Source organism: Sphaerodactylus townsendi, linkage group LG05 (assembly GCF_021028975.2).
Source record: "Sphaerodactylus townsendi isolate TG3544 linkage group LG05, MPM_Stown_v2.3, whole genome shotgun sequence".
Classification (NCBI taxonomy): domain Eukaryota; kingdom Metazoa; phylum Chordata; class Lepidosauria; order Squamata; family Sphaerodactylidae; genus Sphaerodactylus; species Sphaerodactylus townsendi.
This window is the reverse complement of record NC_059429.1, coordinates 97,310,691-97,335,355: the sequence shown is the minus strand read 5'-3', so window position 1 is coordinate 97,335,355 and position 24,665 is coordinate 97,310,691. Positions and strand designations below refer to the sequence as shown.

At 46.9% G+C, this 24,665-nt stretch overlaps 1 protein-coding gene across 7 annotated transcripts in view; it reads left to right on the top strand.

Annotated features, from left to right (window-relative positions):
- Positions 1–24,665, top strand: part of SYT2 (synaptotagmin 2) — a 183,025-nt gene that overhangs the window by 89,231 nt on the left and 69,129 nt on the right. The window contains exon 1 of one of the 7 annotated variants that reach the window (XM_048496571.1): positions 4,235–4,253. The exons of 4 other annotated variants lie outside the window; for them this stretch is intronic. The gene's annotated coding sequence lies outside the window, so the exon portion shown is untranslated. Of the gene's footprint in view, positions 1–4,234; positions 4,254–4,354; positions 4,397–4,426; positions 4,547–24,665 lie in introns of those variants that run through there. 2 more of the 7 variants (XM_048496570.1, XM_048496569.1) reach the window with 2 other exon arrangements.

Here is a 24,665-nt window from a genome sequence, read left to right as displayed (position 1 = left end):
ATGGCCAAGTGCAGTCACCTGATTTTAGTTTGCTTGGGGAACAGAACACATATGCTGGATCTTCTTTTCTGCCCAAACTGGCCTGCTGATGATCTGATTAGGGGGCTAGAAATACAGCACTTTTTGTGGTCAGAGCATTATCTTCTGAAGGCACAGTTGAGTTTGCAGCTCCGTCTCTGCATGGGCAGTGATAGACACTCTGCCTTTGGAGATTAATGGATCCTGCTGGTTTCCACGTTGCTCTTTCGCATTTTGAGAACCTCCCTGGTGACTCTGTAAAGGCCCTTGTAGCTGCACCAAATGGTGGGCTGACCAGGACTGTAAACAGAGTTGCTTCTCCATGCTCTGAGACTTCCCTGGCTCCATAGAAGGGAGCTGGGGGATATGAAACAGCTAGAAGACAACTACAGCCGTGCAGATGGAAAACTCAGGTTGATTCAGAGCCCATTTCAGGCAGTAAAGAAGGCATTATTCTTCATCACCATTGTGTCAGCAGAATCACATCCAGCTCAGTGGTTTAGGATGGTCCGTAACTTGATAACACCTAAGTCTGATTGGTCATACCAAGCCTACTTTAGTTGCACTGGTGGTACATGGGGGAGTTAATGGATCAGCCTTGCCCCTTTCTGCCTTCTGGTTATTCCAAGTATGATCTTCAGGTTGCCCCATGCTGGCTGTTCCGCTCCTTGGGGTGGCATGCCTGGCATTGATCAGGGACCAGGCCTTTTCCATCATAGTCCCTTTCTGCGGATTTTTAGGAGGTATGGGTGCTGCAAGCTCCGCTTGTTTGCTGAGGCTTTTATGGGCCATGAATAGCTGGAATATTTTTTAGGGAGAGAGAGAGATTTGCGGTTATTTTATTTTGGCTTTAATTTGTAATGTTTTAATCTTACTATCTTATTATTAAATTTGAATCAATCTTCTGCTTTGAACCATGAGGAAAGGTGGAGTATAAATATTTTAATTAATAAATAAATGCTGTACATCTGAGTCAGTATTTGAAAGGCCTGTACAGAAATGTTGGCCTTAGCTTTCATCTTGCGCAGTTACTGGCAACAGGAAGCCAAGGGTAATTCTTCAGATCCTATGCACTTTGATCTAGAAGTTCACCAGCTTTCTCCTCAATGCAATGAAACTTCAAGTTTGTATGTACAAACTGGGGCAAGGGATGCCGCAGTGTCCATGGAGGGAAGGAACAATGTGGAAAACTCACTCCACCCCTCAAAACATCCCCTTCCAGGACTCAGTAAACTCTCAGAAGCTTGACCAGGCTAATTTCCCTTTTTTCCTTTAACGGATTCTCAGTTGCTCTTGACATTTTATGCTGCTGAAGCATTATTAGTTGTGCTCTCTGTCTCTCTCTTTCCCTTTTTACTGTGGTTAATTTAAAAAATCTGATTTTTCAACCAAACTAGTTTAACTAGGACATTCAGTGAATACATAGAAACTTTTACCTTGTTTGTAGGGGGACTGATTTTGCTGTTTTTATCATGTGGACTAACCACTTCACTATTTGGTCCAGTTAAAGATTAGGAGCCCAAGAAGAAGAGTTTGGATTTATATCCCCCTTTCTCTCCTGCAGGAGACTCAAAGGGACTTACAATCTCCTTGCCCTTCCCCCCTCACAACAAACACCCTGTGAGGTGGGTGGGGCTGAGAGAGCTCCGAAAAGCTATGACTAGCCCAAGGTCACCCAGCTGGCATGTGTGGGAGTTCACAGGCTAATCTGAATTCCCCAGATAAGCCTCCACAGCTCAAGTGGCAGAGCGGGAAATCAAACCCGGTTCCTCCAGATTAGAATGCACCTGCTCTTAACCACTACATCACTGCTGCTCCTGCGCCACTGATCCCAAGAGGAATCATGTGGTGGGGAGTGAGGGGACAACAAACAAACAGCCCCACTTCTCTAGAGGTCTGGTGGATTTTGGCAAGCTAGTTTTCACTTTCCACTTTTTTCTTTAACTGACATTCAGCTGCCCTTGACATTTGATTCCTTCTGGAACATATTTAGTCTTCATCAGGTCATTATGAGACTTCCCCTACCTCACCCCGCAGTTTTTGGCATATCTACAGAGATCTTCCTCCCAAATCTTGTGTGTGGGTGGCCCAGTTTTGCTATTTCTGCCTTCTGCACAGTAAACAAGTTTACTGTTAGATAAAATGATAACATTGCAGCCAATGAAGAATTCTACTGATCTGTCAGATTGAGTCCATTCAAAGCTGGCATGATATAGTGGTATGAGTGTCAGACTAGGATCTGGGAAACCCAGGTTCAAATCTCCCCTCTGCCATTGAAGCTCACGGGATGAACTTCAGTCAGTCACACTCAGCTTATGTTCCTCAAATGTTCTCATCACTGCTCTGCACTCTGCAAATGACAGTTTGCTGGTGGCCTCTAGCCCTAAAGCAGTCCAGCTGTCCTCAACCAGGGCCAGGGCTTTTTGAACCATGGCCCTGGTCTGGTGGAATGCTCTGTAAAGTGAGATCAGGGGCCCCATGGGATTTAGTACAATTTTGCAGGGCCTATAAGATGGAGGTGTCCACCAGGCCCGTGGTTGAGGACAGAAATTGTTTCCATTAGGCCGGCCTCCCCCCTTCTCTTTCTCTCCCTTGATACAACTGAACATATTGATGTAAGAGGGTATTGGTTATGACTGATACCCTCGATTTTAAGATGCCAAGTTTTTTTGTGTATTATGGGATTTTTCATCAATTTTATGAGTTTTATTGTATAATGATGTCTATGATGTGCAATTTCTTCATTGTAAGCCTTCCCGAGCCCATTCGGTGAAGGGTGGCCTAGAAGACATACATACATACATGCATACATACATACATACATAGATACATACATACATAACCTACCTCACAGGATTGTTGTGAGGGTAAAATGGAGGAGAGGAGATGGATATAAGCTGCTTTGGGTGCCCGCTGGGAAGAAAGTCATGGTATATTACTACCATAAGACACTGGTATACCTTATTTTTTGAACATATCTGAATCAGATGTAAACCACATCTACAGACTGAACAAAAGTCTCGTGATGAAGCCTTCACCCACCCCCACCCCGCCCTCATTTATCATTCCACAATAAGCAAAACACATGGATGAAGATTTCTGCAAACACTATGGTGAACTGGCTGTTGTGGGTTTTCCGGACTATGTGACTGTGGTCTGGTAGTTTCACTCACAGCCTGGAAAACCCACAACAGCCAGTTGATTCCAGCCACAAAAACCTTCGACAACACATTGTGGAGAATAGCTACAGCCCCCTGCCTCTGATTTTCCATCCACATATGTTGCAGTAAGCAGGATTTTTTTTTTAAAAAAACTGCCATCCGGGGAGAAGAATGGGGACCTCTGGAGAAATAGGGCAAGCGGGGTGGTTGGCCTCCTGTCTTGATGCTTTGTGGCATTAAAGTTATGAACATCATGAAAATCTCTAGTGCTTTTGGAAAGTCAAAAAGCAGAAAATATCTCTTGCCTGATGAGTATCATTTCACTAACTCTGTATCTGGGAATTTCCTTTCCTAGGGCACATATTCTGCCTTATACTGAATCAGGGCCACAGTGCCCTGTGGTCCAGGGCCACAGTGGTCAATATGGTCCACTCAGATGGGCAGTGGCTCTCCAGGGTCTCTGGCAGAGGTCCTCCACACCACGCCTTCTCCTTTGAACTGGAGATGCCAGGGGTTGAATCTGGGATCTGCTGCATGCCAAACAGGTGCTCTACCCCTGAGTTGTGATCTGGCCCCTCCCTGACATATGTCCCTGGAGCTGATGCTACTGACCTCCAGTGACTGAATGCCATAGGGTCAGCCCAGCCGTAATAATGGGCAATTTTAAAAAACTGAAATGGTATCAGGCACGTTGTACGTGCTCAGTGCTTGTGGATGACGCACACGTTGCTATACATTAAAGAACAGGGTGGTTCACACAGCCACGTTTTCCTGTACTAAGATTGCAGTCGTCGGTCTGCAGAAGTCTTTATTCCATTGACTTTGCTGAGATATGGTCGGCAACGTCGCCCCAGCATTCAGACGCGCGGTAGGGATGATCTCACAATTGCCAGAAAAATGCACTCTGCACATGTTCCGAAGGCGTTTGAGGAACACTCCGTTCCAAAATTCAAGCGTGAGCGAACAGCTCCACTTACGTTAGAGAGCGCGGCTACATTTCAGCGCAACTGCGAGGAACTCCTGGGGGGTTCCTGCTACTGCTGCCCTTTTCCTGGTACCTCGGAGGGAAAGACGGTGAGGCGGTGAGCCTCCCTGCCAGAGTCTGACTCTGGAAAAGGGGGTGGGGGGAAGGAGGTGTCAGGGATCCCCCCGAGGGGGCCGCGGCGGGCCGGTTCGCCTTGCATGCAGCCGGATGTGCGAGGCATGCCAATGGAGAGGTGTGTTTGTACTACTGCAGAGCGGGAGGGGGGGGGGGAGGCGGCGGCGGCGGGAGGGGACCCACCTCAGCCGCTGCTTGGATGGGAGCTTTGCTAGGAGCTCAAGTTCTGCGGCGGGGAGAGGCAGCGCCCGCGGCTCCCGCCCACCCGGTAAGACTGCAGCGTCGGCTCCGCGTGGCTTGGCGTGGAGACCCCGCCAAAGGCAGGCGGGCGGGCGAGTAGGCAGGCGAGCGAGGGAATCCCCCTCCCCGCCCCTCGTGTCTGGCTGGCCAGCGGCTGTGCAGCCCCCGTCGGCTGCCTCTCTGCCGCCAACTGGCTTGGAAGGCTCCCGGGGAGGGGAAAGGCAGGCAGGAGGTCCGCGGCGTGGTTGGCCCGGCAGGGGGATCCGGCGGGCGGAGAAGGGGGGCCGGCCTTGGCTCCGGCTTGCTGGGAGTGCGGCAGGCTCTGCGGCGAAAGTTTGCAGGAGGTGCAGAGCGAGCGGCTCCATAGCGCCTCCTCGGCAGAGAGAGCCAGGACCCGGGCGGACTTTTAGATGCGGCCGGGGGGCTTCAGGGCTTGAGCTCATCTGGAGAAGGGGAGCCAGAGTACCGCTCCCATCCATTCCAAACAGACTTGATAGCTGTCACCTCTGATTTCAGAAATAAAGCTGCAGACAGAGTCGAAGATGGAAACGCCGTTCCATCTGTCAAGGGGTCATCGGGGACATACAAAGCAAGATCCTCCTAAAAAGAGAAGAGAAGTGACTGAATCACGCCCACCCCGAGCATTAAAAAAGCGGGCTCTCTGTCCATCCTACCAGGATGAGCCTGGGCTCAAAGGAAGCCCCCCCAAGGCAGGGAATGGCCAGTGAAAGCTGACCGGCGGCTGCTGGTGTCCTGCCCTGGATAGGCGGTGGTACTGTAGCTTTGCAAGACCAGAATAGATCCCAGTTGCTATATTGTCATGCCAAATACTTTTTTAAAAGACAAGAGGCTTGCAATAGGTATTTGCTTTACATAAAGGATATTATGAAAATTAGAACATACAGGGTTTTTTTCTCTTTCTCATGGGATAGCATGGCAAAAGAATAACCTATATTGTTGATTTCTGTGCCGGAATTAACCCTGGTCCAATACTACTAGCACTGCAAGAGCCTGCCCTTCCGCAGCAGTAGATGCGGGGCGAGGGAGGGGGGTAGCCTTGCTGCAGAAGAGAGGGGGCGATATTTACATTGAAGGGAATCATCTGCTAAAGTTCTTTTTTAAACACCTGGGACTGCGCTGCAGAGTTATGTTACACCACTACTGAGTGAGGGGAAGTACAGGTAGGAATGAATGACAAGGATTGGGTGAGGTTGACAAAAAAAGAACTTCAAAGAGAGAAAGGATAGCTTTGATTCGAGTTTGCTGCTCCTTTTTGAAAGGCAGTGTGAATGCTTTCCACATTGCAGGAATGGAACACTTGGGAGCACTCATCCTCAGGTGATAATTTTTTTTTTAAACACAGGTTTTCTGTTCAGGTTCATAAACTTGCCTGGGTATTCGTAGGGGAGCAGTCGCATTCCCGGCCTAACTGATGACATGGGCACTAGCCAATAGATTCTATAACTACTGTTCGATTTGGATCCAGTAGCACCTTAGAGACCAACCAGATTTTCAAAGTATGACCTTTCTAGAGTCATACCCTGAAAATCCGGTTGGTCTCTCAGGTGCTAACTGTTCTACTGCAGACCAATACAGCTACCCTCTGTGACTGCTATGTGGCTAGTGTGCAATTGTGGTGAGGACTATGGTTACAGCGGTAAAACATTACAATTTGAGTTCAGGGAGATGTAGTTTCTCTGCAGAGGGAGAAAAACTGGGAAGGAAAGATATTTGGATTATGGTAGCAGCTGCAGAAAAGCTACACAGTTGCATTTGCGGGCATGATGCAAATACCAATTCTGGTCTTTTAGATGCACGTGGAAAGCCATGTCCTTTCTCTATCCCAGCCCCTCTTCTGTCTTGTTGGTGGATAACTGGTCTCCCCCAAACAAATTACTATAGTCAAAGAGTGATTCAAGGAAATCAGATCCAAGTATGTGAATCTTACTCCTTTACATTTACCCCATCTCCCCGATTTAATTAGATTACACTACTTGTTGGACAACCCTGATCCTTCTCTCTGTATGATAGTGGCAGACTTTCTCCTGGAAATTACTAAACGCCAGTAGATTTCCTTCGACCTGTATTGTATATGCTTTTTAATCCGTTTTTTATTATTGTTGTACTGTTGTCTATGCCAATAAAGGCTTGCTTCTCTATAGTCAAAGAACGCCTGCAGCTTTCAAAGCATAGTGCTAGGTACGCCTTGGTCACAGTTGGCTTTACCTGTTTCAGCACATTCTCCTATCAATCATTGACCTTTAGCTGGTGAATCCCAACCCAAAGCCCAGTTGTGATATTATCTAAGGTGAGGATTTCTAAGCTGCTCATTATTAAATCTAGTGCCATTGTGACAACTGAGGGGAGGGGGCAGAGAAAGAAATTAAAGGAAAAGAAGTTGAGGTAAGATTGATCTAGCTAGATAAAAGTAAAATGTATAAAGTCAGCTAAGTAAGAGCAAATCCTACGTAGCCAGCTGAGTTACAGGCTGGTTCTGGATCTGAAAAGCCTGGAGGGTGTTGTCCTACAGCCAGGGTTGGGTCTGTATGTGTATCATGGCTGTTCACACTGCAAAGAAGCATCCTTTGTTGAGCTTCATGGTTACCCTGAAGGGTGCATGTTCACCAGAAATGTTGTGTCTCAGGTGAGTGAAAGCTGCATCTGCCAGCAGCACAGTTGTATGAACTCTCCACTGTTAACTCCAAAGCTCTTGGGGATAAGGTGCCCTGGAGAAATCAGTGAGAACATGCCCTGAATTGGAACTAGTTTATGTCTCCCTGGTGTACATCCTTTTGCCCAGAAATATATTCCATCCTTGCCATCTCTTTGCTGGTAGAAGCTCTGTCAATAGCAGCTTTGCTTAAAGAGTTCCAAGACATTGTGCGAATGTTAACTGGTTCAGTCTTGCAGGGGACAAATTCCTCCAAGGTTAAACCGAAGAGGGAAGAGACCAACAAACTCTGCTAAATTTAGAAGTCATTTGGGATCTGTATGAATTTTATACTGGATCTCAGTATGAAGTCTGATTCAGACCTTGTTCAACTGAATGTGTTTGAACTGAAGAGTCAAAGGGGCATTATACATTTTGCTTAGATCAGGGCCCAAACTTTGCTCAGGGACTCATGTTGATGTATACGTGGCTCCTTTGCAAGTTTACAGTGCAATCCTAAACTGTTATAGTTGGTGAATATAGGCAGGTAAACTCTGCTTTCGTGTGTACTCGTAACTCTTAAGCCTTTGTGGATGTCTTCTGTCTCTGAAGTGTTTATTGTCCAGTAAGGAGGAATGTGGAAAGACCTTTTCAAATCAGCAGACTCCACCAGTGAGAGTAGAAGAGGGTGACTGAAGAAGAGCAGAGACTTGTCTGGGAGATCTCATACTTTTGACTGGAGAATCTGAAGCACTCCAGAGCAATTTGGAATGATCATTTTTCATTTCAAAAGCTGCATTCATTTTCTTTATTCATTCAGCTATCTCCTCTACTAAACCTGGCTGTCTGTGCAGCTTTACTGTATTTTTCACGCATTCATTTTCAGTGTTATATTTGTTTACAGTTCCATTTGGTTTAATAGAAAATGCTAGGAGTTCCTTATGCATTGATTTGCTAAAATATTACCAGCCACTGTTGCCCAACACAGCTGAAGAGGGATCTGCTGCTCTTATTTGGGGGTGGGCAGTGGAGGAACTTTGCAGATTCACACTTGCTGAACAGCTGAATAGCCGGCAGTGCTGGCATAGGTACTGAGTGTCAGACTTGGATCCAGGTGACCCAGGTATGAATCCACAGTCTTCTATGGGAGTTTACCAGGGACCTTGAGTCAGCTGCACACACTCAGGCTAACCTACCTCATAGGATTGTTGTGAGGATAAAATGAAGAAGAGGGGAACAATGTAAGTTGCTTTGGGTTCCCACTGGAGAGAAGGGTACGGTATAAATGAAGATGAATAAATACATTCGCCTGCACCAGGCGCTACTAGCATCTTTACATCTAGTAATTGTGCATACCACTATTGCTGATAGTGACACTGTCACATGTGCCAGGTGCTGCTAACTATTCAGTAGCTGTGCACTTTTATGGTGCTGCAGTCGGAGTCCCAGTGCTTCTACCACCCATTCTTGATGTCCACATGTGGAATCTCCCATCCTTTACCGTGGCATATGGCAGTTCCCAATCAGTTGCTGCCTCATCCACAAGGAGTGGAATAGAGCAATTGCTGAATTATCATTCATTAATTCAACAGATGCAATGTATCTTTGTTTTGCTTCTTCAGGCAAATATACCCCTTTATGGGTCCACCTGCAGTGCCTATAGGCCTGAGTCTGATGTTTAACTCTGGCATCTTCTCTTGCCCTGACTGGACGGCCCAGGCCAGCCTGATCTCCTCAGATCTCTGAAGCTAAGCAAGGTCCATCCTTATTACTGTTTGGATGGGAGACCACCCAGGAATTCCAGGGTCTCTATGCAGGGGCAGGCAATGACAAACCACCTTGTCTCAAAAAACGTATGAGGTCACCATAAGTCGACTGCAGCTTGATGGCACTTCACACACACATACACGCAAACACACAAACCCCTTATCTTGGCTTGATGGTCGAATGTTGTTCAGGCAAGTCATTTTTGCCTTATGCCCCTTTCTGCTAATTGGGGATATTTGCTGGCTTGTTTAAGAAGTGCATCACTGTTAGGCCAAGATTGTTGGACACAGCTTCCCATTAACTCTGAGGTAACTGGTAAGCAAGATTTTGGGAGACCAGGGTGAACGCTGATCATAGTCTATGAATTCCTTGATGAAGGTGGGATGGAACTGAAGTAACCTGTCTTGCCCAATAGAAACAGGATCTTGGAGCTAGTTCAGGTGCGGCCTTTGTCTCTGAGATCTCATCCTATCTTCCCTTATCCTTTTCAATGCAGAGAAAAACTAATAATTTCAAAACAAGGTGATGATTCCTTTGTTGAAGTGAGTGTGAAAATTAGCTAATTTGTTAGGAAGAGAGGAAAAGGAAGACCCTAGACTGCAGCTACAAGAGGATTAGTATGTTTTATCCCATGCATGACTGTGGACTAATTGAAAATGCCACCGTCATTATATTGTGCTAAGTTATTTCCGAACGTCAGCCTCCAAGTCCTCCGGTAGCACCAGTTGAACAGACAGCTCCTCTATAGGACCGAAAGAAAGCAAATGGGGACTTGGAAAAGCATGTTTGTAATGATATAAGGCACAACCTATCTACTTAACAATTTTGACTTAAAACCAATTATAAGGATGCTCTTGTCTTTAAAAGTCTGAAATGTTGTAAAAGTCAGCATCAAAAAAGATACAGCTGTGACTATAACGTAGGATGAAGTGAGCAGAATAAATGCTTTTTATGACATGAAAGAAACATTATGTGAAACTTAATCTCATCTCAGTTTGATAACAGCAGAGCTTTAAGAGGTCCCAAATGTGGCGGGATTCATATAATTTAACAACTGGTTGTTTACAAGCATCATTTTAACAACCGGTTCTGCTGAAGTGGTGCAAACCTGCTGAATCCCATCACTGTTTAAATTGAGGTGCTGATTTTTTGTACAAATTGTTGGGGACTAAAAATCTCCTTTGTAAACTTGAGAGTTTTTAGTGATTTTGCTTATTGTGTTTTATGAAGCAAAACTGTAATGTTTTAATTTAAATCTAGTAAATAGTAGATTAGTGGTATCTGAATCAGTCTAATGCAGAGATGACGCAGGTTTGCATGCTCTCTGATGAAATCATTTTTGAGAAGGAAACTTTTGGTCCCATGGGAAAGAGTAAACTATACAGAAATAAAGTAGAAACCCATACTGAGGAGATTTGCCATGCTGTATAAATCTTACTGAAAATGCTGTTTCTGTAAAGGAAGGGGGGAGCCTTCACCTTAAAATGCCCACATTTTTCATCCTGTTGGAGGTTGTTGCATGAATCACACTTTGCAGGTAAGAAGCAACACCTTCAGTTCCCGGCATATCTCAATGGTAGAGCACCTGCTCTGAATTTGTCAGCTCCTGAATTCTCTGAAAACTCCAGGGACTGAGAAAGCCTTCTGTAGCATAGCTGAGCAGAATCACTGGAGAAGCGATTGCAAGTCATGATGTAAAATTCTGGGTTAGAATAGATTTGTAGAGTAGTCTCATTCAACTATATACATTTATCTCTAATTAAAGGATTTCATGGAGCAGGGCTGACCTTAGCTTTGTTCCCTGGAGAGGGGCTGTCAGTTGAGGTTAACAACTAAACACGCCAATGGCCTGGCTGGTATAAGGCAATTATGTCTTAGAGTATGTTCAGCAAATTAGCTGATGATGCAGTATTGTGACAAATTGCCTATGCTAGAGGAGCTGGGATTAAAAATTCCAAATAAATTGAATCACTGTGGGGAGTAGGAAAATAGGGTTGTTGTGCATTACCTGGGAGAGCCGCTTGTTCTTCTGTGTTTCGCTGCTCCTTAAAAAGTACACAGCTGCTTTTGACAGCATCTTATATAAAGGGCCCCCAAAAGGCAGTTGGTGGGGAGCATATTTTGTCTTTATTTGTGTGAGCATGACTTGCCCTCTTTCCAAACTAGATCACTGGTTTACAGATGAAAGCAATATAACGGGAAAGATCTGTGACTTTTCCCCAGATAAATGATTTGCTGACTTGAGAGGAAAAGACCTTGTCTGGAGAGCCTCAAGGACTAACCATGAATTGTTACACAACTGTATTGTTGATGTTCAGTAATACAGCCATAGTTATGGCACAGACAGCAATGATTTTGTTTGCTTTTTAGCCATTTGAATATAAAGTCACATAATTGCTTTTGAAAAATTCAGGGTTTTTTTTTAAACTTCAGATTTTTTTTTCTTATGTGTGGCAAACAATGTAAAGGGAACAAATCTGGCCTTTACAACTCTGCACTGAAACTGAATTAAGCTGTGATCTTACATGTACTGTTTTTGAAAGTAAGTTTAGTTTAATCTATGGAGCTTAGTTCTCAGTAAGGGGCATTGCTGCCAATGTCTGATCAGAAAAGCAGAGTGAATAATTAGAGTCCATCTCTTTTTCATAGCTAGAAATGATGCAGTGTGCTCTTTCCTGTGCCCACAATGTTGTGAGCTGAAGTCCTCAAGTTTAGCAGATTGTATAATTATCTTGTTGGAGATATATTTCTTTTTGTTGAGGAACATAGATGAAGGTTTCCTTTCTCTCTAAGCTGAATATGATCTATCAAAATCCTAATGGTGTGACCCTCTTGGAGTTTTCCATGATCTGTAATCAGCAGCAAATCATGTAGGAGTTGTTTGTTGCACAAGTTGCCTGTGCTGTTTGAAAAAAGTGGCAATGAGAAACCCCATACTCCTGCAGCCTCTGGGTTTGGATCAAGTGGACATGCCTGTGACCATTAAGAACAAAGCAGTAAACGTACTTGTAGGTTGGAAAAGTTTGAAAAGAAAGAAAGCATTATATTTTCTTGGATCAGTTACTTCAGGCCTGTCAAACTCATGTCACTGTAGTCACAGATTATAGCTTGCTTTGGGGATCGCAACACATGTCTGATGTGTTGTGTCCAGCCTGAGTTTCAGAAATGTGCCATAGCCTCTGTTATTGGAAAATGCTCTTGAATAATACATCAAAACAATATGGTTGGTGTTAAATATCTCACCAGATGGTTATTTTATTGGCATCTGCAAATCCTTTGTCCCAGGCTGTCACGTTGTGGAATAGCCTGTAGGTTGTTGTGTAATGTCCAGCTTGTGTTCATGGTGTTGACTTGAATTCAGAGCTACTGGAAGTTACCCACTGTTGTTAGAATGGGACAGCCAATCTGGGGGAGGGGGGAATGAAAATTGGCTCTTCAAGCTGGCATGGAGCCGCACTAGTATGACACCCACCCCACTGGTATCAGCAGCACTTACATCAGTGGGGAAGACAAACAGTGAGGTGTGCAAAGCATGTGGAGCTCCAGGGCACCCAACCTCCAGCCCCAGAGCTACACCAGCCAAAACCTGGCAGTTAGGAGTGGGCTAGGGGCATTCCCAGGAGTGGAGCTGACAGTGTACTTCCACTGGGCTTTCATTCCAGGAACACCCCCGAAACATGAGATGAGTCGGACTTACAGCACCCAAAAGGTGTAAGGAACCTCAAAGGACTCGAAATATAGCAACTGAGTTCAGTTCTTTTATTTCATAAACTTCAACGATCACACTACACGCAATGCGGATTCTGACTTTCCCGGGCTCAAGGTGTCGCTTTTACGGACAATCCAGCCCCACCCCGAACTCCCAAGCACAATTCCCACGACAGAGCGAAAACAAGCTTCAAACACATAAGATAAGTGCAGCAAGGTTAAGGCAGTAACTATCCCGGGCACGAAGCCCAGAACGTGGAATGTGCCAAGGACAGGACGAAAGAGCAGAAACTAACCCCCAGCCTTACACTCCGCCTCCTCCACGAAAGCCCCCTCTCCCCCCGGCTTATGTGGGAAAGCCTTATGAAAAGCAGAAATCAAAGGGGGGGGGGGCGTCAATGTTTTCTACATAGACCCATTGATTATGGCCCGAGGGATATCCCACTGAGGAAACCAAATATTGCAAACGTTTGCGAACGTAGCGGGAGTCCAGAATAGCATCGATTTCGTAATGTTTGTGGCCATCAACGATCACCGGCGGGGAACCTCGTTGGGTCATGCCAGGCATCTGAATCTGGAGCCCGCTTGAGTAAGCTAGAATGAAATACAGGGTGAATGTTACTGAGCGAATTAGGCAATTCTAAACGAGCAGTCACACCATTGATCACCTGGGTGATCCGAAACGGCCCTATGAATTTCTTGCCTAGCTTGGAATATTTGTGCACATCTCTAAGGTTTCTGGTGGACAAATAAACCCATGCCCCCACTTGCAGGGGAAAATCCATTCTATGTTTGTCCGCTTGGGTTTTCTGAGCTTCCTGCGCTTGTGAAAGCGAGGAAGAGACGGTTTTCCAGTCTTCAGCCAGAGACTGGATCCAGTCACCAAAGTCAGGGGGTTGAAGCGCATGATCGGGGAGTTGAGGTAATGGGGGAAATGAACGGCCCGACACCACCTCGAACGGAGTTTTGTTGGTGCTACTATGAACCGCGTTGTTATAGGCGTACTCAGCGAAGGGAAGAAGTTCAACCCAGTTATCTTGATGATAGTTGGTGTAACAACGTAGGTACTGCTCTAGCGTTCTGTTGGTCCGTTCGGTCTGGCAGTCACTGTGCACGTGGTACGGAGCAGCGACAGCCGAGGCGGTTCCCAACATCTCCAGGAAAGTTTTCCAAAACTTAGATATGAACTGCGGCCCCCGGTCGGAGATCACTCTCTCCGGCGCCGAGTGCAAACGGTAGACATGTTGGATAAACAATTTGGCTAACCCAAGCGCCGAGGGGATGGTGGGACACGAGACAAAGTGTGCCTGCTTGGAAAAAAGGTCTACCACCACCCATAAAACTGTATTCCCGTGGCTCTCGGGGAGATCGGTGATGAAATCCATGGAAATCACTTGCCAAGGTTTGGCAGCCGGGGGGATGGGGTGTAGCAGTCCGTGGGGCTTACCAGGGATGGCCTTAGCCTCTGCGCACGTCGGGCACCCTTTTATGTACGCTTCAATGTCTTTGCGCATGGTGCGCCACCAAAACTGCCACCTGAGCAAGTGGAGCGTTTTCAAAAATCCGAAATGTCCCGCTTGCGAGCGTCATGGCCGGCCAGGAGAACTTGCTTACGTAGGGCCGGTGGGACGTACCAGCAGTCACCCTGTCTCCAGACTCCCCCTTGCAACTGCAGGAGGGGGTCGGATTCCTCCTTTGGAACCTCCTGTCGTCCCGCCTCCTCCAAGTGGCATAGAAACGGAGATACAACGTCCGGTACATTCGTTAGGGGGGGTGTCGGGGACGCAGCTGTCTGGGATCGGGTTACCGCCAAGCCCAATTGAGAGGGGGTTAGAATGGTGCGAGGCATGGCTCGTAAGGAGGTATCCGCCCCCTTAGGTAGGCAGGACAAGGCGTCAGCCAGCTTGTTACTATTACCAGGGAAAAAGTGGACTGTGAAGTTGAATCTGGAGAAGAAATCCACCCATCTCAATTGCTTGGCCGACATTTTGAGCGGAGTAGACAAAGCCGCCAGGTTTTTATGATCCAACCAAACTTGGAAGGGGCGAGCGGCACCTTCCAGCCAATGTCGCCACGTACTAAGGGTCTCCTTGATGGCTGCCGTTTCTTTATTCCCAACCATCCAGTTGAGTTCAGGGCCCGATAGTTTTTTCGATAAATAAGCACACGGCACAAGTTTATTATTTTTATTTTTCTGCAAGAGAGCTGCTCCCAAGGCTTTATCCGAAGCGTCGACATGAACGATGAAAGGCAAGGCGGGGTCTGAGTGTTTCAAAATGGGCTCTGTAGTGAAGGCAGTTTTAAGAGCTTGAAATGAATGTTGACAATCTGGGGACCAGAAGAGGGCAGCCCTGGGTTTGGATGCCTGGGGTCCCTTCCCCTTGGTGCGCAGTAAGTCTGTGAGTGGAAGGGCAAGTTTGGCAAATTGGGGAATGAAATCTCGATAGAAATTAGCAAACCCTAGAAAAGATTGAAGTTCCTTGCGGGTGGTGGGAACAGGCCAATTCACCACTGCAGCCCTTTTGCTGGATCCATTTCCAGGCCCTCTGGAGAGATCCGATAGCCAAGATAATCCATGGAGGTCTGATGGAAGGCACATTTGGACAGTTTTGCAAACAGGGAATTGTCGAGCAGACGTTGCAACACTGCCCTGACCAGTCGCTCATGCTCTTCCACCATTTGGGAATAGATAAGGACATCGTCCAAATACACCACCACCCCTTTGAACAGAAAATCTTGTAGAACGTCATTAATGAGCGACATGAAAGCCCCTGGGGCTCTGGATAACCCAAAGGGCATTACACAGTATTCATACTGACCAAATTTAGTATTGAATGCTGTTAAATGTTCAAATCCTTCAGCGATTCGTACTCGGTAATAAGCTTCCCTCAAATCCAGCTTGGTGGAGATCCTCCCCTTCCCCAAAGCATCGAGAAGATCCTTGATTAGGGGCAAGGGGTATTTATTCGAAAGAGAGACAGCGTTTAGACCACGATAATCAGTGCAAAGACGTAGGGTCCCATCCTTCTTTTTCACAAATAAAATGGGGGCAGCGTGGGTGCTCTTGGTGGCACGGCGAATAAAACCGCGAGCCAGATTCTTATCGAGAAAGGCACAGAGCTCCTTCTCTTCGGTTGGGCTCATCCGGTATATTCTACCTTTAGGAAGCTGCGCCCCTGGAACCAAGAGAATTTTACAGTCTGTGTCCCTATGCGGGGGGGGGGGAGAGTTGATCGCACTCCTGTTCTTCAAAGACTTTTGCTAAATCCCAGTACTGTTTGGGAACTCCGGCCAGTTCTGGGCTTGGGGCAGTGTCAAGGGCCATTGGCTGGAGCTCATCGAGGTTTTCTTTGGACTCCGCCGGTGGTTCACCCTCGTGCATGTGGTCCCCACAAGGAGGATCAGTGAATCGGACTATGCGTTGCCCCCAGAAGATGGTGGGTTCATGGGAAAGAAGCCAGGGCATCCCCAGCACTATGGGATGTTTGGCGACTGGAGCCAGTATGAAGCTACGTCTCTCCCAGTGTCCAGCACATCGCAGGAGCACTGGTTGGGTTTTGAAACGGGCCGGGCCGTCAGTCCCTAATGGGCTGCCATCCATTTGAGTGAAGGGAATGGGTTTGGCCAATGCTATACGTTCAAGCCCTAGTTGCTCTGCCACTTGAGGCCTCATAAGGCAATGGGAGCAACCTGAATCCACGAGTGCTCGTGCTAGAATATGAGTGTGCTTGGACGTATTGGTCAGAATGGTCATAATAGTTATGGGGGCTCCCCCTTCACTCACCCCATCTGGTCCAGGAATCTCTTCCGCGGGGCCAGACGAAAGGCTCACTCCTTCATGTTCGGTGTCATCGACATCTCCGGGCTCGTCCTCACAGGTGGCTTGCGCAGCTCCTTGGGGTCTCCGAGGTCCTGGCTTGCGTGGGGTTCGTGCCGTCGACTTGCGAGGAGCGGGGACAGGCACCTTTTGTTTTTTCGGGCAACTGGCCGCCATGTGGCCCGGGCCCCCGCAATATAGACAAAGTCCAAGGCGGCGGCGGCGATCGGAGGTGGACTCGGCTGCAGGAGGTCCTGCACCTGCCTTCTTTGGCGGGGCAGCGGCTGCCGCTGCAGGTTTGGCAGGAGGCTTGCTGGCGGCGGTTTTCCCCGTCTTGGAACGGTTGAGTCGGGCCGCTATAAGATTGCCAGTTGTAATCCATTCAGCAATGGTTTGCGGTTCGCGCACCATATCTGCCCAAGTGCAGATTTCCGAGTCGATAGCATCGTGGAAGTATTCGCACTTCATGCGTTCGGGCCAATCTGGGAGTTTGCTTGCGGCTAACCTGAATTCTCGAGCAAATTCTGCGAAGGTTTTATTACCCTGTTTGAGGGTTTTAATAGTCTTAATGGCCTTGTTCACCTCCTCCGGATCCTGAAAGCGGAGACGCAGACCTTGGAGTAAGGCTGCTACGGTTTGAAGTTTAGGGGCCCCTCCTAATTCATGTAATTCCACGAACTATTCTGCAGCATCCCCGTCCAGCACGGATCCGATGTCTTGCACTTTCTCAGCTTCGGATCGATAGAGATCATCAAATTCGAGCATGTGTGCGTCCAGTTGTAGAATAAAGTATGGCAATCTGGAAGCAGTCCCATCAAAACGCACGGGGATGTGAGGGCGAGGATAGCCCCTAACAGCTATTGGCGCCCCTCGTGGAGCCGGGGCCGGGACCTGTCCAGGCGGTGGTGGTGCCACTGGGATTGGCGGTGGGGGTTGCACTGGGATTGGCGGCGGAGGTTGCACTGGGAGTAGGACTCTACGTTGCGGCAAGGGAGCTTCCATTCGCGGACCGGTGCGAATAGGGACAATGGGCGGGTGAGCCGCGCCGCCGGTGCTGGGTAGGGTCGCTTGAGGCACTCCGAGATCCCTCTGGAGCAACGCTTCTCTTGCCGCCAACTCTCTCTCCCGGCGCGTGAGAGCTTCCCGGTCGCATTGCAGCCTATCGCGTTCCCTGTGCTGCATTGCTGCTTCGACTTCCCCTTGACTTTCAAGTGCTTTAAGGCACTCGCGTTGGCGCTGGAGCTCTAGTCTGGTGTGTTCCAGAACATGATCACGGGAAGTGAGGTCCTTGAGAAATTGGTCTCGAAGAACACCCTTCTCTCGGGACAACTCCGCTTCCACGGCTCGGCGCTGCTGTTCACGTTCCTGCTCGAAAGCTAGTCGCTCACTTTCGAGGGCTTCTCGTTCCTGCTCCTGCTCCAGTTCAAGGGCTTCGCGCTCTCTTTCGAGGGCCTCCCGTTCCTGTTCCCAGTCACGTTTGGTCCTCTCGAGGGCTTCGAGTTGTTCCCAAAGATCCGGCACCGAAATGGGGGGGGCACCGTACGTCCATGGCAGGCAGGGCAGTAGCCCCCTCAAGAGGCATGGCAGTCGCCCCCTCGAGTTCTGTTAAGTCCGGGGGGTTGCGGGCGTGGGCATCTTCCGCGAAGGCAAGCCTGACTCTGGAACTTTTGGGTAATTCCAAAACCTCCTCCCCGGAGTCCCGGGGTGCTGGAGGACGCGAACCCTTCGGGCGCGCTCTGGTGCTCTGCCAGTGGTCTTCGGGAGGAGGGTCTTCGAGGTATTGATCCAGAAATCTTGCCAGGGACTCCTGGGTGTCCCCATGGATGGTTGATACCCCGATTTCCTCCTCTACCCTTCGCATCACCGGTTTGTAATCCATAAGTTGACGGGTGGTGAAATGCCGCTCCAGGGCGGCACGATCCATCGACATCCCGCCACCAGGATCATAGAAATCCTGATGCACTTCTAGGCATCCGGCCGAAACCGTGCGCCGAGCCATCAGAGGGGCTTCTTCCACTTGCTCATGCAGTTGGAGGAAGGCTAAGCTCCCGCTGAGCCGGGGCTGGGAGAGGGTCACCAGGGAGATTGGTTCCGCTGGTTTCTCCGCAGAGACCGTCGTATGGAAGGAAGAGAGGGAACCCTCTTTGGGGGCTACCACAGTCTTTTCGCCTTCCAATTGCAACGAAGTCTCAGGATTCAATCCCTGCATGTTGGTAGACATCAGGGATCCACAAAACGGATGAAGGATGGTCTTTGACCAGGTCAATCCGAAGATAGAATAGTGAGAATCTGCATAATGTAAGGAACCTCAAAGGACTCGAAATATAGCAACTGAGTTCAGTTCTTTTATTTCATAAACTTCAATGATCACACTACACGCAATGCGGATTCTGACTTTCCCGGGCTCAAGGTGTCGCTTTTACGGACAATCCAGCCCCTCCCCGAACTCCCAAGCACAATTCCCACGACAGAGCGAAAACAAGCTTCAAACACATAAGATAAGCGCAGCAAGGTTAAGGCAGTAACTATCCCGGGCACGAAGCCCAGAACGTGGAATGTGCCAAGGACAGGACGAAAGAGCAGAAACTAACCCCCAGCCTTACAAAAGGGTGGCGTAAATCTGTTTTGGCCTCTGGGAGCTTTTCAGGTGCCCAGGGATTTTATTTTTTATGCTGAACCACCTGGAAGCAAGGACGTAGGTGGGGGGGGGGGGTTCTCGGGTTCAACCTCCCCCATTCATGTCCAAAGCTCCACCCCTCCGTTTGTGGGTTTTAAAAACATTTTAGTGTTTTTTTGTTTTTGGCCTGCAGGGGGTGCATTGTTTGGGCTAGCAGCACCAAACTTTCAGGGATTGTTTGGGGGACTCTACTGATGATACTACCCGGGTTTGGTGATGTTTGGTTCAGGGGGTCCAAAGGTATTGACTCCCAAAGGGGATTCCCCCATCCTCCATTGTTTCCAATGGGATCTAATAGAAGATGGGGGTTACATCTTTGAGGGTCCATAACTTTGGACCCCCTGAACCAAACTTCACCAAACCTGGGAGGTATCATCAGGAGAGTCTCCTAAAGATACCTGAAAGTTTGGTGCTTCTAGCTTAACAATTGCACCCCTGACAGCAGGCACCCCCCAAATTTCCCCAGGTTCTTTTTTTAAATCCACCCCCTTCGGCCTGGATTTAAAGGGAGAATCTGGGGTCCTCAGTTTAGAAGAAGAAGAAGAGTTTGGATTTATATCCCCCTTTCTCTCCTGTAGGAGACTCAAAGGAGCTTACAATCTCCTTGCTCTTCCTCCCTCGCAACAAACACCCTGTGAGGTGGGTGGGGCTGAGAGAGCTCCGAAAAGCTGTGACTAGCCCAAGGTCACCCAGCTGGCGTGAATTCCCCAGATAAGCCTCCACAGCTCAAGTGGCAGAGCAGGGAATCAACCCCAGTTCCTCCAGATTAGAATGCACCTGCTCTTAACCACTACGCAACATTGAAAGTGACGCTGTTTCACGGTGGGTGATAATCCACCCCAAAACAGATTCCCTGTCAAAGTTGTTTAACTAGGGACCCCATATTCTCCTGTTAAGGTTTCTTTAAAAGGAGAATTTGGGCTCTCTAGTTTAAACACCATTGAAAGTGATGCTGTTTGGGGGTGGATTCCAGCATCACAGCAGCTCCCGGGGGGGGGTCAGATTTTGCACCGGGCTCCAGTTTCCCTCTATGCCTCTGCCCAGAGGGGAGGGCAGAAGGAACTGCCTGCTGCTGGCTGCCGGCTGGGAGCCCAGCTGGTGGGGGGCAAGGCAGGGCAGGGCAGGGGAGTCTTCCATCCCCGGCCTCGGAGAGCTGCTTTTATAAGCGCTAGGCCAGGGGCTTGGGGAGGCGTGGCCATGACCTAGGGGCGGGTGGGGGTGTGGCCCCACCCCCAACCCCCCCATAAAAATCTATACCTACATCCCTGCCTGGAAGTCCTCTGGATTGGACTGTAAGGCTTAGAACCTAATAGACCCTCCCCTTGAAGATGCATTGAATTGAGATGGGGATGTGGTAAGTATAACAACAACAACAAAAATAATCCGGGGATTTGATAAGGCTTTTATAAAAATGTTTTGCTGCATAGAGTTGTTTTATTATCTTTCACCTTAGCATTTACTTAATTTGTACCCTACTTTTCTTTTAATGGGGACCCAAAGCAGTTTATATCCTTTTCCTCTTTTCCATTTAATCCTCATAGCTACCTTATGAAGTGGGTTAGGCTAAAATTTGTGTCTGGCCTAAGGACACTCACCAAGCTTCCATGGCAGAGTGGTTTTTGAACCTGGGTCTCCCAAATTGTAGCCCCAAACTCCAACCACTGGACTTTATCAGTTCTCCATCTGGGGAGGCTAAAATTCTCCCAGTGTTGCAGGGAAATTTTAGTGTTCAACTTTCTTTGGGTTCTTCATGTGAATGAATGGTGGAATAACCATGTCATTCTTTTCATCCAGTCATGGAAATGTGGAGGAGAAGGCCTTCTTTCTGCTTTTACTTGTGACTCACCTGCAAATAAAAACAAAGAATATCCTTGGGTGCATCAGAGGCCACACCTGAGGTCTGTTTCTGTGCCTTCTGGAATCTGCAGTGGCTTTGAGCTGGTCAGTGACCTCCTTGTCCTGGGATAACAGCCTCCTGGAATATGTCAGGGGGTTTCAACTCTTCTGGCTTTCTGGCAAAGCTATCAGATGGGATTATGTTGGAAAGCTTTTGGGGCAGTACAAGTCTTTCTAGCCGTGCATGAGGGGCTTTAGATGGGTAACATTAGTGTTTTTATTTTTATCAAGTCAATGTGTTTAACTGCATGAAACTATGCAGTTTTATTGTGTTTTTTATTCTGTTTCTAATCCACCTTGTGTCCTATATTTGGTCAAAGGAAAGGTGAGTATATAAATATTTTAAACAAATTAATTAAAAAAACCAAGATAAATGGGTTTTTGATTGGCATGATTTTCAAGGCAGACTTGTGCCTGGCCTTTGAGGATGTAATTGCATATCTGTGTAGTCCCTAACAGCAAAAACAATTGCCAAAGGAAGATCACAGAAACTGCCTATTGGCCAGAGACTTGGAGCCTGTGTGAAGCAGCTGCTTCTGTTTTGGGGGTGAGTTGGAGAGATTGACTTACTGGAGAAACAGAAAGGTCATTTTCCACCTGGAGAACTGCACTGCAGACAATAGACTGGCGCTTCTGCCCAGGCTGCAATTGCTGCTGTTATCAGAGTTATTTTATATACCTAAATTAAAATAGTTTGAGTGTTCTGCAATAAAAGCGGAACATGGATTTGTCATGGACGAAATGCTAGTTAGTTTGCTGCTGGTGTAGACAGGGTAAAGTTAAATTATTCTTTTCCAGGGACCTCAAGTCAAGACTGAGGACAGAGTTGTGTGAGCCTTTTTAGAGAGTTGTTCCTAGGGCTGGATTTGAGCAGGTGTTTGTCCAAGTACAAGCTGGATATCGGGCCAGTAACAGAAGCTGTTCAGCACCAGACGGTGAGAAAGCAGCCAGAATCAAGAGAAGTCTGGTAGGGTACAAGCAGGAGACCAAGGTAATAGAAAGTCAAGAAGTTTGCAAGGTGCAGAAAGAACATTGCACAGCTAGGGCCATTTTTGATATGTGAAGATTAGTTCAGGTGCCACAGAGGAAGGTCAAAGAGTGAGTTTTGCCTGTCTTAAAAAGGCATTGTGAAATAATCCTATGTTATCTATACAGAATGATAGAAATGTGACTGATAACACTGTTCCTAACATCACTGTTGTCTGCCTGGATTTGACAAAACTGGCTTGCCATAGGAAGAATGTTATCAGTTCATAATCTCTTGATCTTCTTCTAAGTTTGCTCTCTTGATCTGTTTGTCACGAGGAAAGTGTTCGTCCTGGCTAAAACTACTGGTCTGTGGGGAAAAAATGACCCATCTAGTTGAGAGCTTCTCTCTGATAAATAAGAACCATAATCTAAACCTCCTGTCAAGGAGAGATATAGTGTCAATTTTCTGACTCCCCTGTCTTCGTTTTCTATAATCAGTGTGAATTTCTGTGAAAAATCTGTTTTCTGTGTTGTGACTTTCAAATTGTAAATTTTAATGTGCTCAGGGAAGCCTGGGGGGGGGGGGGGACCATGGGTGGTTAGAAATGATATTAGTATTTCTTGTAAGGGTTTATTTTTTTTGTATTTGTTTGATTTGCCTTTCATGATGATTTGTCTTTGATATATCTTTGGGCTGGAATGTCATTTACTAAATGCATCACCACATCCTTGGACTTAGTTGGATTTTAGCCCAAGTTTTAGCCCTTGCTTAACTATGGGACTGTTCTTTGCCATGGTATATGCAAAGTTAGTATTTTAGCTTCCTTTATCTTAGTTCTTTTGGTTTTCATACTTAATGGTATGCCCACATTTAATAAAATATAAGATATGTCTAAAAAGCCCTGATCCTTGTCTAATGATTCCAAATACTGTAATGTATTAATTCCCTGTCTATCGCAAGGTGCTCAAGTAATTTCAACAATGAGGGGTGGGGAGAACAGATAGAATCTTAGAGTTGGAAGGAGCCATACAGGCCATCTAGTCCAACCCCTTCTCAATGCAGGATCAACCTAGAGTAGTTTAGACAAACGTTTGTCCAGCCACTGCCTAAAGACTGCCAGTGGGCGTTGATCTGCAGTGGAAGAGCAAGATCCAAGTCCAGGAGCACCTTTAAGATCAAAAAGATTTTCAAGGGTCAAGAAGTATTTCTGACAAATGGAGCTTTGACTCTCAAAAGCTTATACCCTGGAAATCTTTCAGTCATTAAGCGCTATTGAACTTGAATCTTCTCTTTACTTATTTTATGAATCTCTAACAACCAAATGTCCAGTAGGCCTTTCTGGGCAGCTGGTTTCAGATCCATGGTGTATGCATAGAAGGATCTGGAGTAGGAGGACTCATCCAGCAGCCCCCCAAAAAGACATCCCCCCCAAAAAAAGAGAGAAGGAAGCTCATGTAGTTGTCTGTAGAAATGCTGCTGCACTCATTCCATTAGCTGACTGTTTCGAATTTATTGATGAGGGAAGGTCTGCTGAGATGAAGGGTCTTGCTGCCCAAGCAGCTAAAACAGATTCAGATTCCTCAATCCGGAGCCATTACTCGTGTATGGAATGGGGCCGTACCATTCTTCTTCACTACTGAAATTTAGACAGTCCTGGAGTGATGTTTGAGGCCGCGTGCTTAATCTTCTTGAAATCAGTTTGTGACCTCAAGGTTTAAGTCTGAGGAGATACAGATCTCTGCTAGCTCAGTCCAGGATGAGCCTGTGCTCTAGATGTTTCCTATGTTCATCATCTGGAGGCTTAACACACCTGGAATTACAGGACGCAGAACCATCAAGAAATAAACTAAAATGTGACATATGGCTTTATGTGCTCCCAACACTTTATATGGGCCAAGTAGCCCCAAATTTCCCATACCTAACTTATGCAAAGCTGGAAGGTTTGTTAATTCTTTTCAGCAGAATTTGCTGGCTAGCAGCATTGATATTTTTGAGAAATTCTCACCCCCTGAAAAATAATACCTCATTTGGACATACTCAATGAGGAAGGGAAGGTGCACTTAATTTTGAGAATATTCCTGATCTGCTCATGAAATAATGTAATTAAAAATTAAATGTGCGCTAGTCATGCTTCAGGGGCCTGACTGCTTAATTATGCTAAGTGTTCATTGATTTCATTGGGTGGCTGCCTGCCATCTTTGGAAGTAGAAAAGTATGTTTGCTTTAATTTGGGTTTATAGTCCTGTTGTGCCATTCCTGTGGCACCAGGAAATTCCTCCCTGGAATTTTAGAGGTAGGATGCCTTTTCCTTCAGAACCACTTACCCGTGTGTGATTAATGGGCACTTAACCAGATCTCTCCTGTTGTAACATCAAGGTATCCTGTCAGTGGTGATGAGACAAACGCATGTATAAAATTTAGATATCAAACATCCACTGCTGTTCTAGGCAAAATGAAGCTTTCTATAAAAGATTTGTGCTCCTCCGAATTTAATTACCCTTTAGACATTGAGTGTGATTTGTGGCCTAGACAATACGTGTTCCCAAATATATATGTTAAGCATTGTTGGAAATGAGCAGATATCTGTATTTTAAAAATTCTTCCTACTGATTCAAAATCTTTTATTCAGATTCTACGTGGCTCAAAGTAAACGGATCAATCC